This window comes from Pongo pygmaeus, chromosome 6, assembly GCF_028885625.2.
Source record: "Pongo pygmaeus isolate AG05252 chromosome 6, NHGRI_mPonPyg2-v2.0_pri, whole genome shotgun sequence".
In the NCBI taxonomy this organism is placed as follows: Eukaryota; Metazoa; Chordata; class Mammalia; order Primates; family Hominidae; genus Pongo; species Pongo pygmaeus.
This window is the reverse complement of record NC_072379.2, coordinates 71,650,950-71,676,145: the sequence shown is the minus strand read 5'-3', so window position 1 is coordinate 71,676,145 and position 25,196 is coordinate 71,650,950.

Sequence of the window (25,196 nt, the reverse complement as noted above, 5' to 3'; positions counted from 1 at the left end):
ATAAAAATTACATTACATAAATCTGCATGCTTTTATTTTGTGTTAATCTGGTTTTGTTGTTGTTCTTTATTTGTGACAGGGACCCCAGCCAAAAACTTAAAAGGGTAAAAAGAAAAAAAACACATATATATATATATATATATTTTTTTTTTTTTTCTTTTTTTGAGACAGAGTCTCACTCTGTCGCCCAGGCTGGAGTGCAGTGGTATGATTTCGGCTCACTGCAAGCTCCGCCTCTCAGATTCATGCCATTCTCCTGCCTCAGCCTCCTAAGTAGCTGGGACTACAGGCGCCTGCCACCACACCCAGCTCATTTTTTGTATTTTTAGTAGAGACAGGTTTTCACTGTGTTAGCCAGGATGGTCTTGATCTCCTGACCTCGTGATCCACCCGCCTCGGCCTCCCAAAGTGTTCGGATTACAGGTGTGAGCCACTGCGCCAAGCCAAGAAAAAATATTTTTATATCCCCCACAGTTTATCTGAATTGGTTCTGGGTTATCTAGCATTGGTTTTCTCATGTGATTAAATGTAAAGGCAGTAATAATCCTACATACTTTAATTAAATGTCTACAGAAGACAAAGCTTTGGGCGAACAACTATTTGCTGCTTATAACATGTTAGTGAAAATAAGGAGAATAATGAGATTCTTTTGCTACTTCTAATGGCACTGGAGAAAGCTAAGGAGAAAGTATGGACTCAGGGATTTAAATTTCCAGTACAAGGACCACATAAGAGACCTCAAAACTTCTGTTACTTCTTTTATATTCTGTATCTATCAAGATTTCTGAAAACCAAACTCTAAATATTAATCTATAGATAAGTGAATTACAACACAAATTTAATTCTTAAACCTCTCAGGATTTCTTTTGTTAAAGTTGCCATCAAGGTTTGGGAAGGAATGAGACTGTGAAAATTAGGATAGAGACCCATGGAGACATTTCACTGAAGCTGAGAACTTTGAAGCCTGAAATTCTGCCAAGATCACTCTGCCACTAGAAGTAGCCCTCTTAAATCTGCAGAGGAAGTCAGTTCCCCCTTACCTGAAGAGGTTGTATTGGCTGCCCTTTAGGTATTTGCCTTACAAGGGGCTACCTATCCTTCTTAGGAACTACCACTAACCCCATCTCCTTGCTTCTAGACTTTATCACAAAATTCCAGTCCCAGGAGGTCCTAAAAGATGAAATACAAAGTTTGACCCATGAGAAGGTACAGTTCAATCATTGATGGAAATAGGACCAAAAGTAATCCCACACCAAATGAGGCTGAAATGCTTTCTTTTTCTGAGTAAACTGTAGAGGAAGTTATCCAAAGGCTTAGTGCAACTGAAATTACATGCTGGATTTACCATGTAAGACCTGCACAACCCTCTCATCCCTTAAATATACCCTCCAGGGTCTAAAGTACACTCTCTTTCTTATGAAAGTAGGAAAAATTTTTGAAGAAAGTCTCTCCCTCCTCTTCCCTATATTCTTGAAGAGCTCCATAGTGTCTCTTCTCTGTAGGCCAGTTATTACAGAGGAAACTGCTATAGTCAAACAGGAATCTCCAACTACAATTAGAATCCTGGGATTGCAGGGACCAAGTAGTGTCATTTAATGTTCAAGGACCAAGTGAGCACGGTTATCGTGTTAGACACAGAGCCAGAACATTAATCAGAATAGTCTGATCCACAAAAATTTGTGTTATTGCCAACTTGATTATAGTGTCCCTAGAACTGAAATAGGTACATAACATATTGAAGCTTATTTGATTTGCATAAGTCAAAAACTCTAGATCTAGTAAATAAGGGTTGACTTGAATCACCAAAACAAAGAGGCAGGACCCTCAATCAATTTTTAAATTTGAAAAAGCTTGTAGTCCCAAATTCCTTAAATGAAGAGAGGTGGGTTCCATTAAGGAAGGACCCTTCCACTCTGTGAAAAATTTATAGTGATAACCTTCTTATCCTTCCTCAAAGAGACCTCTAGCCATTTACAAGAGTGACCACACATTGGAGAAGAGGAAATAGACTTCTAGGATATTACTAATTACTGAATCTGAGCCAACACTAATTTTTGCAGAACCAAAACTTCATGTTGTTTCACCAGTCCAGGTAGTAGCTTATTGAGGTCAGATGATCTGACTGAGATTCACCTCTCAATGATCTCAGTGGACCTGTTGCAGAAGTCTTGCAGCTTTTTATGTAACTCAGAAAATGTATTAAAGTAATACTCAAATGAAGTAAATGCTTCTGCCTACATGCAGAAAGATCCAGTTGATATTTTACCTCTTTTTAAGTGGTAGGAGGGGCCAGATGTAGCAATTTATTTTTAATCTTGGAAGAAATAGCTTAACATGTCCCAGACCGTCAAATTCTTAAAAAATTTTCCAAGGCAGCAGGATCCTTCATTTTTGTGTATTTTATTTTTAAACCTCTGGCACACAAGAGTCTTACCACTGTGTTTAGAGTAGTTGCTACTTCCTGCTCACCAGATCCAGTGAGCATAATAATATCAATGTAATGAAAAGCAATACCATTTTTCTGGTGGCTAACTACTCTGTTTTTGAGATGTTTGTCTAGATTCTGGTTTGCTATTAGGCTTTAGGAGAGACTGAATGCTTTTGACCATGACCCCCAAATTATCATGCAACTTGAGCTGCTCATCATAAATTGGATATTATCTGACCTACCTAACCATACATTTGTGTGTGGACAGCAAGCAGCATGCTGCCATCAAGTGAAAATGATATGTTTGAGATTGGGCTTCAGCAGGTTGTGCAGGCACAGATAATTTATATGAGAAAGTTTCCTGAAAGCCCATGGTTCCTACTCCTGCAAAACTTACATTCTTTTACTCAACCTTCACCTATGGCTTCATTAGGAGTGTCTATGACTAGTTGGCTGGAAATGAATAAGCAGGGTTTGAAGTATATAAATTCTGTTTGATAAGTAGGTGCCATCCAAATGTGACCGGTCGAAATGCTATAGTTCCACTCTGTGGGGCCCTGTTGACATCAATTAAGGCAAAGCTGCCTCATCAACAGAACTTTGAGCAATATACCCAATGTCCCTTTGTTGGAGAGAGAAATAGAGGTATGGTTTATACCAATGTATGAACTGTGGGCTAATAGTTTCACTGAATGTTGGAAAATACACAATTAGAAAACTGGTCTCAGGGAGAGATATCTGGATATATATATATGTATATATATATAATACATATATATACATATATACACGTATTTTTTTTTTGAGATGAAGTCTCGCTCTGTCACCCAGGCTGGAGTGCAGTGGTGCAATCTTGGCTCACTGCAAGCTCCACCTCCTGGGTTCACGCCATTCTCCTGCCTCAGCCTCTCGAGTAGCTGGGACTACAGGTGCCCAACACCACTCCCGGCTAATTTTTTTGTATTTTTAGTAGAGACAGGGTTTCATCATGTTAGCCAGGATGGTCTCGATCTCCTGACCCCGTGATCTGCCCACCTCAGCCTCCCAAAGTGCTGGGATTATAGGCGTGAGCCACTGCACCCAGCCCTGGATAGATATTTCTAAGTGGACAGCAAGTTAAATATATTTATGTTGCATGTAAATGCTCACAAATATGTGACCACAAGAGAGGAGAATTTTAATACTCAGGTGGATAAGATGGATCATTCTATAATTCTTGTCATTATCTTAAGCTTATGAACAAATTGGCCATTGTGTCAGAAATGAGGCCATGCAACATGTACTTCTACTCACTAAGGTTGAGCTACTCACTAAGGTTGAGCAACTTCTCACTGCCCGATTGCCAAATCAGATGTGAACATTTAACCTCCAATATAACATAATTTACCAGGGGAGAATTAGTCAGCTACATATTGGCAGGTTGATTACATTGAGTCATTTCCATCTTAGAAGAGGCCTTACTTTATTCTCACTGAAAGAGACACTTGCTCTGGATATAGATTTTCCTTTCCTATCCTCAATGCATCTGCCAAAATCACCATCTTTGGACTTACAGAAAGCCTTATCCACCATCATGGTGGATACCATCACGGTATTCCACCTAACACCGCTTCTGGTGAAGGACATGTTTCACAACAAATGAAGTAGAGCAACTGGTTCATGTTCATAGAATTCATTTGTCTTACCATATTCCTTATGAACTTGAAACCACTGGCCTGTTAAAATGGTTGAATGGCCTTTGGAAGAGTCAGTTACACTATCAGTTAGATGGCACCCCCTGGCAGAACTGGAGCAATGTTTTCCAGGGTGCGGTGTATACCGTAAATCATTATTCAATATATGGTGCTGCTCTCCCATTTGCCAGTATCTAAAAATTTGTTTAAAACAAATGGAAGAAAATAACTAAAAAAAGAGCAAAGTTATTAAATTTAAAAATAACAAATAAAATCAATATAACCAAGAGCTGATTCTTTCAAAAGATAAGTACATTGATAAATATTGACCACATTGATCAAGGTAAAGAAAAAGAAAGAAAACACAAAAATTACTAATAACAAGAGCAAAAGAGAGGATGCCACAACAGATTAGACAGGCACTAAAGGATAAAAAGGAAATATGAATAACTTTTTTTGTAACAGTTTGAATATGTAGATTAAATAAATTCCTTAACAGACATAAACCACTGAAACTCACTCAAAGAAAAATAGATAACTTTAAAAGTTTTAAACTATTAAATTTATTGATTTTGTGATTTAAAAGTTTCCAGAATGGAATATTTACATTCAGAAAGCTTTAATGGAAAAATTCTATCAAAATTTTAAGGTATAAATCATACTAATTCTACCCAAACTCTTGGAGAAAATAGAGGAGGACTGAACATTCTCCATCTCATTTTATAAAGTCAGCATTACCCTGAGACCAAAGCTAGGCTAAGATGTTACAAAAAACAAAAAACAAACAAACAAAAAAGAAAGCTATGCAACAATATACCTCATATACATAGATAGATGAATAGATGAATACTTAACAAATTAATACAAAATCAAAGATAGCAACATTTCAAATATCATACATCATAAGCAAGTCATTTTATCCCAAGAATGCAAGGTTGAATCAATTTTTGAAAATCAATTAATGTTATTTACTAAAGACAAAACCCATATACTTACTTTAACAGATTAAAGGCATTAGACAAAATCCAAGATCTATTTATGAGAAAAACTCTACAAATATTAATATAAGACCTCATAAGACATCTATGAAAAACCTGCAGCTAATATAATACTTAATGGTAAAAGACTAATTTTTCCCTCTGATAGTGGAAATAAGTCAAGGATGTCTTTTCTCACCACTGTTACTAAACATCATATTGAAGATTATAATCAATAATAAAAAAAAGAAAAAAACTCAAACAACTTGGAAAACAAGAAATAGAAATGCCTTTGTTCACAGATCCCATGATGTCTATGTAGCAAATCACCAAAAAAAAGTAGAAGAAAAAATTACTAGAATTACTCTGTGAAGAAAGTGAATTTAGGAACTTTCCATGGTACAAGGTCAATATAGTCAACTTTATTTCTACATATTAACAGTAGAAAAATTGGAAATTAAAATAGAAAATAGGGTAATTTACAATGTCATCAAAAACAGAACATCAGAACATGTAAAGATAAATTTAGTAAAACCTGAACAAATCATATGTAAAATGTATACGCTATGAACTATAAAATTTAATGAGAAAAATCAGAGAAGATATAAACAAATAGAGATATATACCATGTTAATTGACTAGAAGGAAATATTTTAAGATATGAATGCTCTCCAAATTAAACAATACAGTCAATGCAATCTCTACGAAATCTCAGCCGGGTGTTCTGGGTAGAAATCAACAAGTTTGTTTCTAAATTTACATTAAAAAGTAGAAGACCAAGAAGAGTCAAGGTATTTCATAAAAGAAGAAAGGTCCAGAAATCACACAACCTGATTTCAAGACTTACTGTAAGTTTATAACATAGAGACATTCTATCCTTGCCTAAAGGACAAACATACAAATCACTGGAAAATAAGAAGGGTGTAGAAATAGGCCAACAAATATATGGCCAATTGATTTTTGGCAAAGACGACCATGTAATTCAATGGAGAAAAGGTAATCTTTTCAAGAAATTGTGCTGGAAAATTGGATACCCATATGCAATAAAAATGAGCTTCAACATATGCTTCATATGACTTACAAAAATTAACTCAAAATTTATCATGGATTTTAATGTAAAACCTAAAATTATAAAACTCCTAGTAGGAATCATAGTAGAAAATCATTGTGGCTCTGGATAAGTCCATAAAAATATAACCCATGAAACAAAGTGAATAAATTGATTTCATCAAATACCAAACATCTTTTTTTTTTCTAAAGTAACTATTAAGAAGCTGAGAAGATAAGTCAATGACTGGGAGAAAAATGACATATCTGATGCAAATGACCTATTTATATAAAGTACTTATATCCACAGAATTCTGACAGCTCAATTAAAGAAAAAAATGGTCCAATTTTTAAAAATCAGGAAAATATTTGAGCACATACTACATCAAAGAGGAAACACGGATGGCAAAGAAACACACTATTAGTAATAAGGGCAAGGTAAATATAACTACAAAGAGATGTTGCACCTATTAGAATGTGAAAATCAAAATGCAAATAGATGACACCAAGTGCTGATAAGGAGTATAGCAATTGCAACTCTCATACATTGCTCCTAGAAAAGCAAAATGGTACAGAAACCTTGGAAAACACTTTAGCCATTTCTTAATATTAAAATGTACACTTACCTACATGCCAGTAATACTGTTTCTAGGCAGTTTCCCACAATAAATAAAAATACATGTCTACACCAAGACCTGTATGCAAACATTCACAGCAGGCTTATACTTTACACCAAAAATTATAAACAACCCTATTATCAGTCAACTGGTGAGTGGGCAACTAAACTGTGACAATGATATCACTGAGCAATAAAAAGAAGCCAACTGCTGATACGTGTAATGACATAGATGGCCCTAAAAGGCATTAGGCTAAATAAAAGAGGTTACATACAAAATACTGTGACTTATAATTACCTTAATATCACATTCGAATAAAGGCAAACATATAGCCACAGAAATCAGATTAGTGGTTTCCAAGGCTTGGGGATGATAGGAGGGAAGTAACTACAAAGGAACAAGAGAGGACTTTATTAGGATCATGTAACCAATGTGATGGATATTATGTAAATGTCCATAACTGACTTGTATGAACATTTCTAACTTTTTAGGGTAATATTCTACACTTTGATTGTAGTGATGGTTATATGACTTTGTACATTTGTCAAAATGCAAAGAATTTTAATTCTAAAAAGAATAAATTCCACTGTTTGTAAATTAGTGCTCCAATATACCTAACTTTTGAGGGAAGGAGGGGAGTGAGGGTTGAAAAAAATTACCTACTGGGTGCACTGTTCAATATTTGGGTGATGGGTACACCAGAAGCCCAATCCTCACCATTACACCTATAATACCCATGTAACAAGCACATGTGCCCCTTGAATGTGAAATTTTTAAAGAGAAGTAATTGAAGAAAATTATAGATAGAAATGTCCACATGGCCGCATGCTTTCTTATCTACTGTTATGACCAATGAGAAAACTTCGGATGTGTGTTGGATTAAGCAAAAGACAGGTAAAGTGCTCAGTCACATTTAAGGGTACAGGAGAGGAGAATCTAGTATTTTATGGTTTATTGATGTATTTATTATTCTCCTATCTCCTGCTCTCAGTTCTAAATCTCTTTGTTTTAGATGAGGTTTTTTTTTTTTAATTGAAACTGCCAAGTTTGATGAAACCATATTTCACCCAACAATGGCATTGATTAAAAACATGAAATGAATGCTTTTTAAATACCTTCAGCCAAAATACAAAAGAAATTTTCTTATTGCAAACATAATTTCCCTTTGTAATGTTGCTTGAAAAGCTGACCAACTAAATATCAATATTATAAAACAGTCAAACATGCATGAGAGTTAAGGTTAAATTGGCTGGAATTTAAAAACTACTAAAGAGAAACACACACACACACACATATATATATATAACAACAGATAAATATTTCAGATAGAACATCCAAAATTCATTCAATGGAATACAATTCTATAGTCTGAACTCATTATTGGCTCAAAAATCAAATATTAACCATAATGAAACATGCAGAAGGACCTTTTAGGGGAGATTATAGTTACATGCAATTATCTGCTATTCCATTTTACACTAACAGAGAAGCTATATTTTCCAGGGAGCAATTTTTACTTAGACAGAGAGTTGTCACTATTGATTATATAAAACAGATCATGTTTTCTCAGCATAAGCTCACTTGGTCTATCACAGTTTCCCCATCTAACAAAAAACAGCTTTCCTATCCAACAAAAATCATTAATTTCCTTGTTGATCTGCCTTATGCGTTAACATTTCTAATATCTTTTGTGTAGGTATGTTACTAATGACACTTTTCATAGTTATGAAACCAGAGAAGTGATGAATATAATCTGCCTTTGTCAACCACTGATTATCTCTGCTAAAGAAAGCTCAGCTCAATATGACTAGATAAATAAACCTCTTTTAAAAGCTATTGGTCTTCAACCCTGGCTTTCCATTAGTACCACCTGAGGAGCTTTAAAAAAATACAGAAACTTAGTGTCACATTTCCACTCCTCTCACCCCAGATATTTCAGTGTTTCAGATAATTCCCAGATGTCAGTTTTTTTTTTGTTTTTGTTTTTTTTTTTTTTTTTGAGACAGTCTCACTCTGTTGCCAGGCTGGAGTGCAGTGGCACGATAGAAAACATAGAATTAAGCTATTGGGTATTTTTCTTCCTTCTTTTGACCTTTATAAGAACTAGATATGAGTGGAAAATTGATTGAGATTAATTTCACTAATAGTGATTCCTCCCACCTGCTCTGAGAGCAAGGCATGAACAGTGAAGGAGTTCTGGGCATCTGATATGGTTTAGATCTGTGTCCCCACCCAAATCTCCTGTTGAAATGTAATCCCCAATGCTGGTCGTGGGCCCTGGTGAGAGGTGATTCGATCTCCTGCTCTGGCCATGTGAAGTGCCTCACTTCCCATTTGCCATCAGCCATGATTGATGCTGCCATGCTTCCTGTACAGCCTGCAGAACTGTGAGCCAATTAAACCTCTTTTCTTTATAAATTACCCAGTCTCAGGTGTTTCTTTATACCGGTTTAATACTTATAATTTCTACAATCTTAAATTTTTAAGCTAACAACTTTTAACTATCCTCTACTGCCTTGATGTCTCTCTTACTTCCTTACCTAGCTTAAATTCTAAGGTCAGTCATCATAAACATTTCCTTGCATACATCCTCAGCTTCCTTGCAACATCTCTGACTTTATGAAACTTGTTTGGCCAAGAATATCCAATGTATTAATCCCTTCACTCTTGCAGCTGAGTGTGGCTGGAGAAAAACACACAACCTCTTGATTGGTTTCGCTTTTAATACATGACCAGGAACCTTACATGGGCCCTTTATGCTTCCATACAATTATACTATATGCAATTATAGACATTCTTTTTCTTAACTAGATACTTTTCCCCCCAGCCTCAATCTGAGCTAATTATTTTATATCTTACAGAGAAAATTGAAACAATTAGAAAATAACTTTTGCATATTTCCATCACACATCTGCCAACCTCCCAGCATTAGTTTTCACACCCTCTGCCTTATAAATGTAGTACCAGAGATAAATCATGCATGCTTTTTTTTTTTCTAAATCCAATTTCTCCTCTTCTGCACTGGTTCCTCTCCTGGATCACCTACTTAAGAACATCTTTCCAACAATTCACACCTTGAAATGCCATTTTTGAGTGTTTACTCATTACTGGATCTTTTCCGTTGACATAGAAAGTATGCTGCAATTTACCCTCTCCCTACCAAAATCAAAAACAAAAACCAAAAAAGAACAAAAAAGCTCAATTTTTTTTAAATCTTTCATTTACTGTCTCCACTTCCTTTTCTCCTATTCTCTTTGAAGTCACTCCCACCAGATTTTACCCTCACCACTCCACTAAAAGTACTTTCCCAAGGTCACCAGTGATCTTCAAACTGATAAATCCAGTGGTCGATCCTAAGATCTCATTTTAATTGACATAACAGAAGCGTTTGACCCTGATGATTAGTTCTTCCTTCTTAATATATATTAATATGTTATGGACTAAATGTTTGCGTCCTCCCCGAATTCCCATGTTAAATCGCTAACCCCAACGTAATGGTATCTGGAAATGGAGCCTTTGGGAGGTAATTAGTTATAGATAATGTCACCAGGATGGGACCCCATGATAGGATTAGTGTCCTTAGAAGAAGGAAGACTACAACTCCTACTCTCCATCCTGTGAGGACACATCCAGAAGAAGGTCTTCAGCAAACCAGGATGTGGTACCTCACCTAGAAATAAATCAGTGTGTATCTTAAACTTGGACTCCCCACCCTCCAGAACTGTAAAAAATACATGGCTGTTGTTGAAGCCACATAGTCTACAGTATTTTATTAAAGCAACCTTAACTAAGATAATATATTTCTTTCTTTTTTTTTTTTTGGAACTTTTCACAGTATTTGTAATGAGGTTCTTTTTAAAATTTTTATTTAAGTTTTGGGATACATGTGCTGAGCGTGCAGGTTTGTTACATAGGTATACATGTGCCACAGTGATCTGCTGCACCTATCAACCCGTCTTCCAGGTTTTAAGCCCTGCATGCATTAGGTATTTGTCCTAATGCTCTCCCTTCCCTTTCTGCCCACCCCCAGACAGGCCACCGTGTGTGATGTTCCCCTCCCTGAGTCCATGTGTTCTCATTGTTCAGTTCCCACGTATAAGTGAGAACATGCAGTGTTTTGTTTTCTGTTCCTGTGTTAGTTTGCTGAGGATGATGGCTTCCAGCTTCATCCATGTCCCTGCAAAGGACACAAATTCATTCTTTTTTATGGCTGCATAGTATTCCACGCTGTATATGTGCTACATTTTCTTTATCCAGTCTATCGCTGATGGGCATTTGGGTTGGTTCCAAGTCTTTGCTATTGTAAATAGTGCTGCAGTAAACATACATGTGCATGTGTCTTTATAGTAGAATGATTTATAATCCTTTGGGTATATACCCAGTGATGGAATTGCTGGGTCAAATGATATTTCTTGTTCTAGATCCTTGAGGAATCACCACACTGTCTTCCACAATGGTTGAACTAATTTACACTCCCACCAACAGTGTAAAAGCGTTCCTATTTCTCCACATCCTCTCCAGCATCTGTTGTTTCCAGAGTTTTTAATGAACACTCTTCTAACTGGTATGAGATGGTATCTCATTATGGTTTTGATTTGCATTTCTCTAATAACCAGTGATGATGAGCTTTTTTTCATATATTTGTTGACTGCACAAATGTAGCCAAGACAATCCTAAGCTAAAAGAACAAAGCTGGAGGCATCATGCTACCTGACTTCAAACTATACAAGGCTACAGTAACCAAAACAGCATGACACTGGTACCAAAACTGATGTATAGACCAATGGAACAGAACAGAGGCCACACATCTACAACGATCTGCTCTTCAACAAACCTGACAAAAACAAGCAATGGGGAAAGGATTTCCTACTTAATAAATGGTGCTAGAAAAACTGGCTAGCCACATGCAGAAAACTGAAACTTCCTTACACATTAAACAAAAATTAACTCAAGATGGGTTAAAGGCTTAAATGTAAAACCTAAAAACATTAAAAACCCTGGAAGAAAACCTAGGCAATACCATTCAGGACATAGGCATGGGCAAAGACTTCACGACTAAAACACCAAAATCAATTGCAACAAAAGCTAAAATTGACAAATGGGATATAATTAAACTAAAGAGCTTCTGCTCAGCAAAAGAAACTATCATCAAAGTGAACAGGCAACCTACAGAATGGGAGAAAATTCTGCAATCTATCCATGTGTCAAAGGTCTAATATCCAGAATCTCCAAGGAACTTAAACAAATTTACTAGAAAAAAACAACCCCATCAAAAAGTGGGCAAAGGATATGAACAGACACTTCTCTCTTTCTTAATCTACTTTGTTCATGCCTCAGTTTCTTCCCAACCCCTTAATGTCAGACTATCCATATGCTCATTCATTGTTCCTGTGTACTTCTGTATCTGCAGTCACCGTCTTTGTTCACATCAGATTTCATGGCTTTAAATATAATCAATGCACCAATTGCTAAATTAACATTTCCAGCTCAGACTTCTCTCCCAAACTACAGATTCATACGTTCAATTGCTTATCAACATCTCTACCTGTTATTCTAATAGGGATTTCAAATCAACATTTCCAAAATGAGCTCCTAATCTGCTCACCCTCTCCCTAAACTGCTCCTCCAGAAATTTGTCTTACTCCATGTCACTCACGTTTCTACCCTTTCACTTGCTCAAGCCAAAACCATTGCATTCCACTTTGAGTCTTCTATTTCTCTAACAGTCACATCCATTCTCTAAGAAATACTGTTTTCATAAAATTTCAAAAATCTGTCCACAATGCAACCACTTCTACCTTCACAGCTTCCACCCTGGTGTAAGCCACTACCATGTCTATTGTGATACACTTATTTGTTTTCCTCACTTCTCTCCTGATTTCTACATTCTGCTTTAACAGAGTGGCCAGAGTGAACCATTTAAAACTTAAATATAATCATGTCACTACTCTCCTCAAAACATTCCACTCAGAGTAAAAAACAAAGTCCTCATGGTTGCCCACAGGATAGTATATAATCTGGCCCTCCTGATGCTTTCTGACATATTTTCCTAATCCCTGTCATGCTTTCTTTTCTTGAACACCACCAGCTTCCTTACCGTTTTTAGAGCATGCTAGTTGTGATCTTGCCCTAGGGACCTAGACTATTTTTTTCTCTTTCTGTTGTTTTCTTTTCCCAAATATCTGCATAATCAACTCCTTCACCTCCAGCAAATCTTAGCTAGAAACTCATCTGCTCAATGATCTCTATTTTGATTCACAACTTAAATTCAACAGCTCACCCCTGAAATGTCTATTCTTATTTACTGTCCCTTATTTTTGTTTATCTACAGAACCTCCAACATTCTAAGATAGTATATAGTTTAGCTATTAAGTATGTTGCATCTTTGTTTTGTATACTAGACTGTAAGCCATATGAGATCTGAGAACTTATTTTTTCAATGTATCCTAAGTGCCTAGTGTTGTACTTGGCATAGAGAAGGCCCTCAATAATATTTGTGAATGAAAAAAATGAACAAAAACAAAAGGATGAATGATGAATGAATACTTATATTCACACAGGACTTCGAAATTTACAATGCTCTCTAACATGTTACTATACTTGACTCTCATCACAGACTTTTGATAATGTAAAAATTGCTACTTCTACTTTAAAATGAGTCTTCAAGACCTGCTAATCTCTTCTCTCTCCTAGTTAGAAACATGAACATAAGATAAATTAGAAATCATAAACTAAGTTTGAGCCTGGTCATTATGCTTCACTGAAAAAAGTGATTAAAAAAAAAGAGAAATTAGCTATTATCAAACTGAAGAAGTAACTTAATTGACTCAGGTTTTAAATAAATCATTGATGAGTTTATTCAGATCACATAAAAACTAACATGAGCAGCAGTAAAATGAAGTAATTTATTCCACTAAAATGAGTGTACGCTTTGCTAGGACAGGTTTCTTACTCAGATAACTTTTTGTAGCATCTCTATTAAATCTGTATCAGTACCAATCTCAAATATTCTTATGACGTTTCTCACATTAGTACCTTGTAGTATAGCCAGAGTGTTTTAAAAAGCTTGTGGTTTTTATGATATTTAGAATCAAGACCTGCAGTAGAGACGGCATAACTGATTAAAAGGCGGTCCTGCACAGCGATTGTTTCCCACATAGAGTTTCATTGTGTGCCTGCACTAAAAGGCAGGCAAAACAAAACCAAAAAAACCCCAAACCAATCAACCACCCAACCAGCAAACCTGTTAACAGAATTAATTACTCTTTGTTTGATGATGGCTGACTGGCTTTTTCCCTACTTTGCCTTTCACCTGAGCCACTTATCTCTGTGGTAGTCACGGTGTCTCCTTGGTAATGTTCTTTTTGTATGATCCAATATGTATGGCCAGATTTTTTCCATAGTCAGTTTGGATTGCCAATTATCATGGCAATAGAATTTTCCAACAGTCTATGTTGTGTTGTTTTGGCCTAACATGAGCCAGGATACAAGAAGAGCCCATAAAGAAATTGGGGCAATTTACAGTTTTCAATCAGGTCATTAAACTTGAATCAGATAAAGCTTCTCCTGCTTAACTTTGCTGACATATTCTCCTGCTGAAAATATTAAATTTGCTGACATACTCTCCCAGTCTTTTGATCTTTAGAAGGAAGCTAGAGATGGTGCTGTCCTCCTCTCCATCTCTTTAGAATTCAAATGATTTCTTTTCTTTATAACTAAAGATGGACATTTTTCAACATGGGAGTGTTTACCAGATTTTACATTTGATTCAGGGATAATATCAATTAACCACTTCTCAGGATGTTATGCAAATGCTAGAATTACTTGTAACTGGATTCAGAAATTCAGCAAGTGTTCCTGAAAATAGTGCCTCCCACAAAGGCTGAAGTCATGGAAGCACTTAAGTTATAAAACTGAACAAGATGCAGTGGAGCTGCTGCTAACTAGAACATAGTCTAATGGCTGAAGATAGAGGGGGGACACAGAAATCAGTCACAAAATAGAGTTTGGTAAATTTTATAACAAATTTATGAAATAATGTGAAAATATAAAAAAATGGGAAGGTTAAAACAGTATTTTTGGAAAGGGATGCCTTCGGAAAAGAAATGACAGTTGAGCTGGGAACCACCTACTGGGAGTATTTTTCATCACATCCAAAACCAAGATACCTCTATGTGCAAGTTCTTGTCTGTTTTATAACCCATGCAAACAGTATTCTGCAGTTTGTTCACTTTGAGAAGATATTTAATAGCTGCTTCTCCAGTTGAAATGTTGAACATGTAATCAGAAGGCACGAGTTTGTCCTCAGAGCACAGAGGCTGGAATTGTGACTTCCTTCTTCCCTCTTCTGTGCCCTACTCACAGAATGACCAGTGAGGTTTGCAGTCTGCAGTTGGTGGCTAGAAGTGCAGTGGAGGTAGGTTTCTACTCAGAATACTACCAAGAGCCCCGTAGCTTATTGCTAAGATGTGACTGATTTTGATATAAAAATCATAGAGTAATAACTTTTTATTTAACTTCCAACTTTTTAAAGTATGCCTCTGCCTCATCTGCAGCATGCTTTAGCTATTATTACTCTCTTCCTGTGGCAATCCTCTCTATTTTTTTAAACACTCTTGCAATAGTGTTTATGCTTACCAGGTGTCTTCTGTTTCTCTTCCAGACAATACGTATATATGACCATCAGCTTAGAAAAAAGAGGCCTTAAGTAAACTAGCCAATCGATTGGTCCTTAAAGAATCAAGAAAGAAGATTCAACAATAGTCACATAAAAATTAGAAGGTATTCTATCTCAAAAGAAGCAGATCCTAGAACAAGCAAAAATTAAAGACATGGGTATGAATCCTAGCTCTGTCATCTATATGAGTTTAGACAAATTATTTAGTCTCTCTGAATCTCAATTTCTTATGTAATAGAGAGATAAATATCTCCTACATTTAAAAATTATTGTAAGCATTAAAGAAAATATCTGTAAGTCACCAAATACAGCACCTGGTACTTAACAGGTACTTAATAGTATATTAATTAGTAATGAATGCTATTCAAATGCTAGGATTGCTTGTAACTAGCTTCAGGCATTTGGTGAAGTACCACAGTCTACTCCAAAATGAGCTAGGAGCTAGGCACACAGAAGCCTCCTTCTGATGAGACACACATAGCATAATAGAAACTACACTCAGTTTGAAAAGAGAAGACTTGGGTTCTGATTTAGACATTACCACCTACTAACTGTATATTTTCATAAAAAATACTTAAACTCTTCAAGTCTGTTTTTTATATAAAGCCAATGCTAACATTATCTTAGTAACATTTTAAATATAAATGAGGTGTTTGTATAATGGAGCCTACACTGTGAAGTTAAAAAATATGCAAGAAATGTAATCACATCCAAATTTATATGAATCATAGAGCATGACTATTGACTAAAAACTATTAAATTATTGTAGTTGCCCCTTGTTGTGATCTATTACTGCCTGTAATCATGGGAAATAAAGAATGTGTACTCCTGATAGTTACCTATAAAATAAAGTTCAAGTGATCAAATCCAAAAGTGAAAAATAAACATGAGGACTAAGCTCTGATTTTTTCATAATCTTGCCCCAATTCCTGTCTAAGGGTCTTGGGAGTCATGCCCTACAAACCATAAATCCTCATCAGAAAGGTTTTATTTAACCGTGGATATCGTGACTTACTTTCCAATCTGACTCTGGCATAACAAGGAAGAAAATCAAAATATTTTACCACAAAACATGTTTCTCTGACATATCTTGAAATAACCCTGCAAAGCTGTCCCTTGTGGGAAAAATCCACATTCTATAGAGAATCCTCTTTCCCCTTGTTTTCCTTCCTTCCTTTTCAGATCCAAGGGATAATGGACTAAGAGCCAGGCACCCTTTTAGGTCTGATAAGAAACATTTTACAACCTGCTGTCTCTGAAGTCTGCTATCTGAGAGCTTCCTCTACACAGTAACACTTGGCTTCCACAATCCTTTATCTTAACCTGAACATTTCCTTTCTATTGATCCCAGGTCTTCAGATAAACTCAGCTAATTGTCAACCAGAAAATGTTTAAATTTACTTATAGCCTGGAAGCACCCCCACCAGCTTTGAGTTGTCCCATCTTTCTGAACAAAACCAGTGTATTTCTTAGATGTATTTGATTGATGTCTCATGCCTCCCTAAAATATATTAAAGCCGTACCCTGACCACCTCGGGCACATTTCTCAGGACCTCCTGAGGGCTGTGTCACAGGCTATGGTCACCCAAATTTGGCTCAGAATTAATCTCTAAAATATTTTACAGAGTTTGACTCTTTTCACCAACAAACACATATAAATAAATGATTTTTAGACTCATTGTTGCCAAGGTGTTCTTTTTGTAATATGGCACCATTGTTGCCTTTTGTGTTGAAATAACAAAAATTTTCTCAACCTTAGAACTTACTGAGTAATATGTAAATAAATCTTCAGAAAAAAAATTATCTAGTATATGTTGACAGTTCTCCAAGATCTTTTGACATTGAGAGAAAGCTTATTAAATTTACTGTAATAGAAGATACCAAGGGAAATATGTTCCAAATTAATGACTGTCTCCTTTCAAAGATCAGGTGATAATAATTCACGTAGTTAGTCTACATAAAAAAGTCTAAATCATCCCATAACAAAATTCATAGATTAAAATTGAGGGATTACTATAGAATTATCACTAAGAATAGCCTTTCTAAAATTATTTGTAATTGGATTTTATATTTCTATTTAAGCAATATTCTTAAGAAAATATTTTAATGAAATCACATGTTCATTGTTCTATAAAGTCTTTTAAATATTTTATTCTGTGGTTGTAAACTTAACTTCTAATTATTTTAATTTTTCAGTTTTGGAAATGTAGTCAAAATGGTTTTTTTAGAATCCATCTGATTTCATGTTTATTTTCCATATCTTCAGGAATTTACAGTGTTTTCTTCACCCCTTTCTCCATTAGCGACATGCTTGTTCCCTCCCTCCTTCAATTCCTGCCATCCATATTCATATAATTTCCCTAGTTCTAAGCCATTGCTTGTAGTTTGGATATACAACCACAAGGTTCATATTGAATTTTGTGTTTATTTCCTCCTCTCTGTTTAGAGCATCAGTCCTGCCTTTCTTGCCCTGAACCCTGCCAGTGCCACCCAAGTTTGCCTCTTGTTAGTAGTGCTTCCTTCTCTGGCAGACATCTTCAGAGGAGAAAACAGGTGGCACCAATCCAAACAAGTGTGATAATAGACATGCCTGGTTTCCTAGGTAGGCAAAGAAGAAGCAGCTGTGGTTATACCTCCACATAGCTGGAGAGAAGAAAGCAAGAAAAGGAAGAGATGAATTTAATGAAATTGTACAAACTCATCAATTTCCCAAAGTCACCAGTACAATAGAAGATATGCTAGGTGAACTACTTTTCTAAAACAAATTTTAATTTATTTTGTTATTAGTAGTCACTTATCAGTGCCTATAAAACTGTTGTTTATATGCTTGCTATGGACTTTGTGATAATTCATGTGAATGTGTAGTTTGTCTTAGTTCTTTACATAAAATAAAGCTTAGCTCTCCAATTGAAGCCAAGATTATTTCTTATTGTTTATAAATAATTTTGGAATCAGTGATACTCAACTAAAATATATATAAAGTAAAAGTATATAAGTATATATATCTACATGTGTATGTGTATATGTAGAAAAAAGAAAGTTACCAATTACATCTAATCCATGCCGCAGAAATAATAATTTGAAACAGTTTAAAATGTACCTTAAAACCAATTGTAATCTAAAATCTTAAAATTTTGTGAATATGCTTTAAGAACATTAGCATGTAGTAGAAATACACAAACAGCAATTAAATTAGCATGAATAAAGTCTGTTTATTAAGAGCTTGCTGTAGCTAGGGAGTCAGCCAATGTCACTTTGCTATAGCTAGGGAGTCAGCCAATGCGCTCACATTTGGCAGATACTCGAAGGCAGTCAGTGTTGTCAAGAGCTTTATAGTGAAAAAAGAAAAGGCTTCAGGTTTCCCCTAATTGGAGGCTGTTTGAATGGGGGTGGTGGTGGGCTTACTAGAAGTGGGGCATCCTATGTGATTAGTTGGGAAGCATGTTTGGCTTTCGCTGGTTGATCCTGAGTTGGGGGCAGGTAAGAGAGGGGGACAGGACAGGTGAGCTGAAGTCTTGGACCAAGTCAATCATCAAAGTATGATTGCTACATAAGTGTGGTTTGACTTCTGAAATTAGTTGCTGCAGAAGTTGTTGCTTGGTTTCCAGGGCTGGTTGCTACAGGGTTGTAGGTTAGTGTTCTCTTTTACTTATATTGCCTGGCCATTGTTCAGTTGTATATCCAGCTTCTCAGTTAACACATAAATCCATTTTATTTCTACTATGTAGTTTACCAAATTATTTCAGGGAACATATATAGGAAATCAGAAATGAATAAAATATAGGAAGATAATTCTATGTGTTTCACATCACATTTAAATAAAAGAATCTTTTTTGTGTGAAAAATAAGGAAAAGCAACTCATTCTGACCAATTTAATATTTCCCATTGTGGTGACTTATAATCACAGAAAAATAATCAGTGTTAGAAAGGTAAAGTCCATATTACTAAAGAGTCACTTAAAAATATATTCTTAAAAGACACCAGTTCTCCTAGGAATTCAAACAAAGTATTAGTGGCCCACCACCTGGGGCCAGGATGAAGTGTTTTCCCTTAGAGGTATAGAATTTCATATCCATCCAATGGCATTATGGGTGGTTTTGCCCTGCTTTGGAAGCATCTGGTGGAGACTGCTTCCCAAACAGGATATTGAACAAGAGTTCTCTTCTGATATGACAATAACCACAGGCAGATCCTGCAAATATTCATTTAGTGACAGTGCCTGCTTAACTCAATACAGCCTTGTTGTCACTTGTCAGGTAAATCAAAGGCACATAGTGTGTATTAAATGCCTGATATTATCTAAGTGTATTAGCCATGCTCGAGTAATCCCAAAGGTTTAATTTAAAGAGAGAATTAGAAAGCCTGTATTGTATAAGAGTTGGGGGTCTAAGACATATGTTCCAGAAATAGGAAATTGCAAAGTGCTACATGCGATTCCTCCTCCTTTGCAATTTTAATATCTTAGTTTATTGGGCATACGAATCAAACTAGAAATATAGTTTTATTTTATTATAGTTAGTGTAAAATATATTTAAAATTGCTCTCTGTCCACCCAGCTTTGTCTAGAGCAATGATTTTCAAATTATTGTGATAATTATATTTCAGAACTCTTAATATTTATTTTCCTTTTTTTCTCTCGTTTTAAAGCGACATGTCTTTTAATCTCACACATACCCCACCTTTTCTTTTCTGACAATAGTTAAATTCTATTTTTATTATTTTTGTTATTGTTTTGCTTTTTTCTCTCCCAGAACTAAAAATAATTTTCCAGAACAAGACATTTTCTTGAATGTTAATAGCACATTTTCAACATCTTTCTCCACTCCTCACTCTCCACTCAGTCCCCCTAAAAATGATGAGCCCTGGAAATTGTTTAAAACATTGTTCTACTATGATATTTCACAAAAAGGTTCTCTAATTGCTATAAAATGTGGCATAGAATACTACAGCACAAGAGGTGGACAAGGAAAGGAATAATTGAAAATAGGGGAACAGATTAGGATATTAATATTTAAATTATATTAGCTATATAATTGTTAGAATTAATACACTTTGCTATTGGTTTTATAGTGAAGAATATTTTGTGTTTGTTAAAATATTGCTTAAAGGAATACAGAAGTTAGAAAATACAGTGTTGAAATGATGACATCACTTTAATCTCAATGACATGTCTGGCATTTATGTGCCTGCTATGTATATATACAAAGATATTTATCAGGAGTGAGTAATACATGAGCAATGCTTTTCATTTTTTTCTTGAGCATTCCATCTGCTCTATTGTTTGAAATAATTAACTTCCTTTAACATAGAACCTTGGCTTATGAAAAAGAATTTTAAAAGATCAAAATAATTTATTAAGCTTCAAAAACTTTTGAGCTTCTAATTGCCAATAGCTATATCATTCTGTTTCAAATTTTTGCTTGTGTGTGTGTGTGTGTGTGTGTGTGTGTGTGTGTGTGCATGAAACCACTTATGTAAAACAGGAGGCAACTTTGGAAACATATATCAGAAGGAGGCGTTCTTTTCATAGCCTCATAGGAGTCTCGGTTTAAACAATGATTTCATCAACATACAGAATCTTGTTGATCTGTAGAACAGTTTTCATCATCGATGAATAAAGCAGTATTTTAGGAAGGGCATAAAATTGCTGAATTATTTGCAAAGTGGAGTTAGAGCTCCATAACTTAAAATATAACAGGATGTAATGCTAGTCATCCCTTGGACTCCAGAACTGGTTTAAATTATATTAACTCCTGGGCAGCACAGCTACAACTTACAAACCTCAGTGCTTTTTCTCCCTCTCCTTATCTCCATTCCAATAAGGCATAAACAAATGAGTTGACTCTTGTTAATGATAGGGCAATAATGGCGTGGACATCCCAAAGATAAGTTGAAATCATTTCTGCCTAGACTATATGGCACAAGTTGTGGATGAAGATTACATAAATTGTTTGACTACTTGGCAGAATTTGTTTTTATCCTGCATTTTTCAGTGTTCCACAAATAGTACATGGTGTATTCAAAACACGGCAGTTGGAGGCTAGTTCATTAAAGGGGCAATTTATAAATGTAGGTATAAGATGTAGAGAAAACACAGAGGAAAAGACAGTACTGTGGACCTAGTAACAGAAAAGCTGTTATCACGCTTAGGCTTAAAAAGCCAAACAAATTAACACACACACACACACACACACACACACACACACAAAGCAGGAGTAATTCCTGGCACGCATGGAAGCCAAAAGGAGACAGTTGGGTAGAGCAAGCTGCCATGAGAACAACTGCAATCTTGAGGAAATGCAACCAACCCAAGGCAACCCCACAGAGAAGGATCTAGAGTAATAAAAATTCTGAATCCACTCTCCTGTCTGCCTCCAAGCTACTGCTGGACTTACAATTGTCCAAATCTTATCAGAAAGCGAGGAATTAGAACACTTGTTGCTGCATGCATACAGGCCAGCCTTCTGAGGCAGAGAGGAGTGGAGATGGGTGCACAAGGGATTTCAAGAGCCACACAGAAGATATCATGCAGCACTGGAATTATTACCTGGAGGACATCAAATCAAAATTACAAGAAGGCATCTCTGGTGTTCGCTGATATTAGAGGAGTATAAAAAATGTTGACCTTATTTAGGCATTCATGAATGCATTCAACAACTTATTGTTAACATTTAAATGAAATACTTCAATATTTCAGGCACTACTCTCAGAGTTGGGATTCAGTTTTTATGAAGCTGATGGTGTGGGAAGGCAAATACTAATCATATGATATCAGCTAATAGTGCTATAAGGACAACAGAAAAATCTGATGTGACTTAGGGTTGCAGGTTTCCTTTTAGGTACAATTGTCAGGGAAGGTGTCTCTGAGGGGATGACACTAAGCTAAGTCCTGGAAAATAATACAAGCAAAGTGGATTTAACAACATGGAGGCAACTTGTGACATTAATTTAAAAATCTTGGGAAAGTGATCGTGGCTGGAGATCAACTGGGGTGAGCTGAAAATAGAATGTGAATCAAGGCAGTGAAGACTGTACTCAGATTTTAAGAAGGGAAAATTAAACCATAGATAAATAACAAAGACGATGTGAAGTCAAGGAATGTTTTTCCCTTATTTGTTTTCATTTTACAACAGAGAGTTATTACAGCTTATTTGTGTGTTATGAATGATCTGATTCAGGGACATACGAAGAATTCAAGAGAAAAAGCTCACAATTACAAGTGCTAAGTCTTTTTTTAATTATTATTATACTTTAAGTTTTAGGGTACATGTGCACAATGTGCAGGTTAGTTACATATGTATGCATGTGCCATGCTGGTGTGCTGCACCCATTAACTCGTCATTTAGCATTAGGTATATCTCCTAATGCTATCCCTCCCCCCTCCCCCCACCCCACAACAGTCCCCAGAGTGTGATGTTCCCCTTCCTGTGTCCATGTGTTCTCATTGTTCAATTCCCACCTACGAGTGAGAACATGCGATGTTTGGTTTTTTGTCCTTGTGATAGTTTACTGAGAATGATGATTTCCAATTTCATCCATGTCCCTACAAAGGACATGAACTCATCGTTTTTAATGGCTGCATAGTATTCCATGGTGTATATATGCCACATTTTCTTAATCCAGTCTATCATTGTTGGACATTTGGGTTGGTTCCAAGTCTTTGCTATTGTTAATAGTGCCGCAATAAACATAGGTGTGCATGTGTCTTTATAGCAGCATGATTTATAGTCCTTTGGGTATATACCCAGTAATGGGATGGCTGGGTCAAATGGTATTTCTAAATCTAGATCCCTGAGGAATCGCCACACTGACTTCCACAATGGTTGAACTAGTTTACAGTCCCACCAACAGTGTAGAAGTGTTCCTATTTCTCCACATCCTCTCCAGCACCTGTTGTTTCCTGACTTTTTAATGATTGCCATTCTAACTGGTATGAGATGGTATCTCATTGTGGTTTTGATTTGCATTTATCTGATGGCCAGTGATGATGAGCATTTTTTCATGTGTCTTTTGACTGCATAAATGTCTTCTTTTGAGAAGTGTCTGTTTATATCCTTTGCCAAGTGCTAAGTCTTTAGAAAGCCAAGAGGGATGCAAGAGGGGAGCACAGTTATAATGGTCAACCTTTGACAGAACCATTCCACTGTGAAAATAACTGAGAATGGCAAGAATGTGAATCTAGATATGGTAAGTGATTACATTTACTGGGAAATTGAGCATTTCTTGTAACTTATTCCATTTTATCTATAAAGCTGTGTCATATTAGCTATTTAGCTTTTTGAGAAGGTTTGAGGAGGGAAGAATAAATGTGACATAATCCTGTATGAAAGTGGGAAAGAGTATGCTAGGAAATGATTGACAAGCAGTGCAATAACCTATTTAGGAATTGCAGGCATAACTTCGGGACAGTAGCTGTTCCTATTGTGTAAGTGTCTGTACCAATATCCGGCTACTCAGGTAAAGACAAAATGAAAGTGGATAATTGTTTTCAACAACTGAACAGGTGGAGACAATAAAGGAAGATGGCAAAAGTGCTGAAATGGTTTCAGTTGAGTAGTTATCATACGGATCATGGACTCTAAGGAAGTAGGGAGGGAAGACAACAGAGAAGAGATAGAATGGAGAGAGAATACCATTAGCTGGAGGCTAAAATCATCAGTGAAAAAGGGATAAGGACCAAGAGGCAAGTCAGTGGCATCAATAAAAATACGTAAGTAATAAATTCAAAGATATATGAGTCAAAGGAGCTGGCATTTTTTTTTTTAAGTATAAAAGTGGACTTAAACAATTGAAGCTAGGCAGAGGATGGTGATATATAGGAAAGGCGACATCATTAAGCATATAATCCCAAAAACTAAATTAGTAACTGTTTTGCCTTTGTTACTCGGGAATCCAACATTACCACAACCCAGGTGAGAGTTGGGGGTGAGAACTTCCAGCAGTGACACAAGTCAGTTGTTCTGCCAGCCAAGTGTTCACTCACACAACTCACCAACACTTCAAATGCCGTAGATCTGAAACTGAACACCTCATCTTTGCCGCCAAACTGGCTTCTTTTCCCAAATATACTGTTTCTGACAATTGTTCCAGTTCTTAAGCACATAAACTTTTGTACACCTTTCTGTTACGTTCCCTATATCATAAATACCATGGAGAGTTTGAGAACATAATTTCTTAACTTTCATTTTAGGTTCGGAGGTACATGTGCAGGTTTGTTACATGGGTAGATTGCATGTCACAGGGGTTCGATGTACAGATTATTTTTTCACCCAGATAATAAGCATAGTACCTAATAGGTATTTTATTTTCTTTTTTCTTTTCTGAGACAGGTCTGGCTCTCTCACCCAGGCTGGAGTACAGTGGCATGATTTTGGCTCACTGCAACCTCCACCTCCTGAGCTCAAGTGATCCTCCCACCTTAGCAACCTCAGTAGCTGGGACCACAGGTGTGCACCACCATGCCTGGCTAATTTTTGTATTTTTTTTTTTTTTTTTTGTAGAAATGGGTTTTCGCCATGTTGCCCAGGCTGGTCTCAAACTCCTGAGCTTATGCAATACGCCGCAATAGATTTTTTTCAATCCTCACATTCCTCCCACCCTCCACCCTCAAGTAGGCCCTGGTGTCGGTTGTTTCCTTCCTTTTGCCCATGTGCACCCAAAGTTTAGCTCCCACTTAAAAGGGAGAACATGTGGAATTTGATATTGACTGCCAGCTCCATCCATGTTGCTCCAAAGTATATGATCTCTTTCTTTTTTATGGCTATGTAGTATCCCAT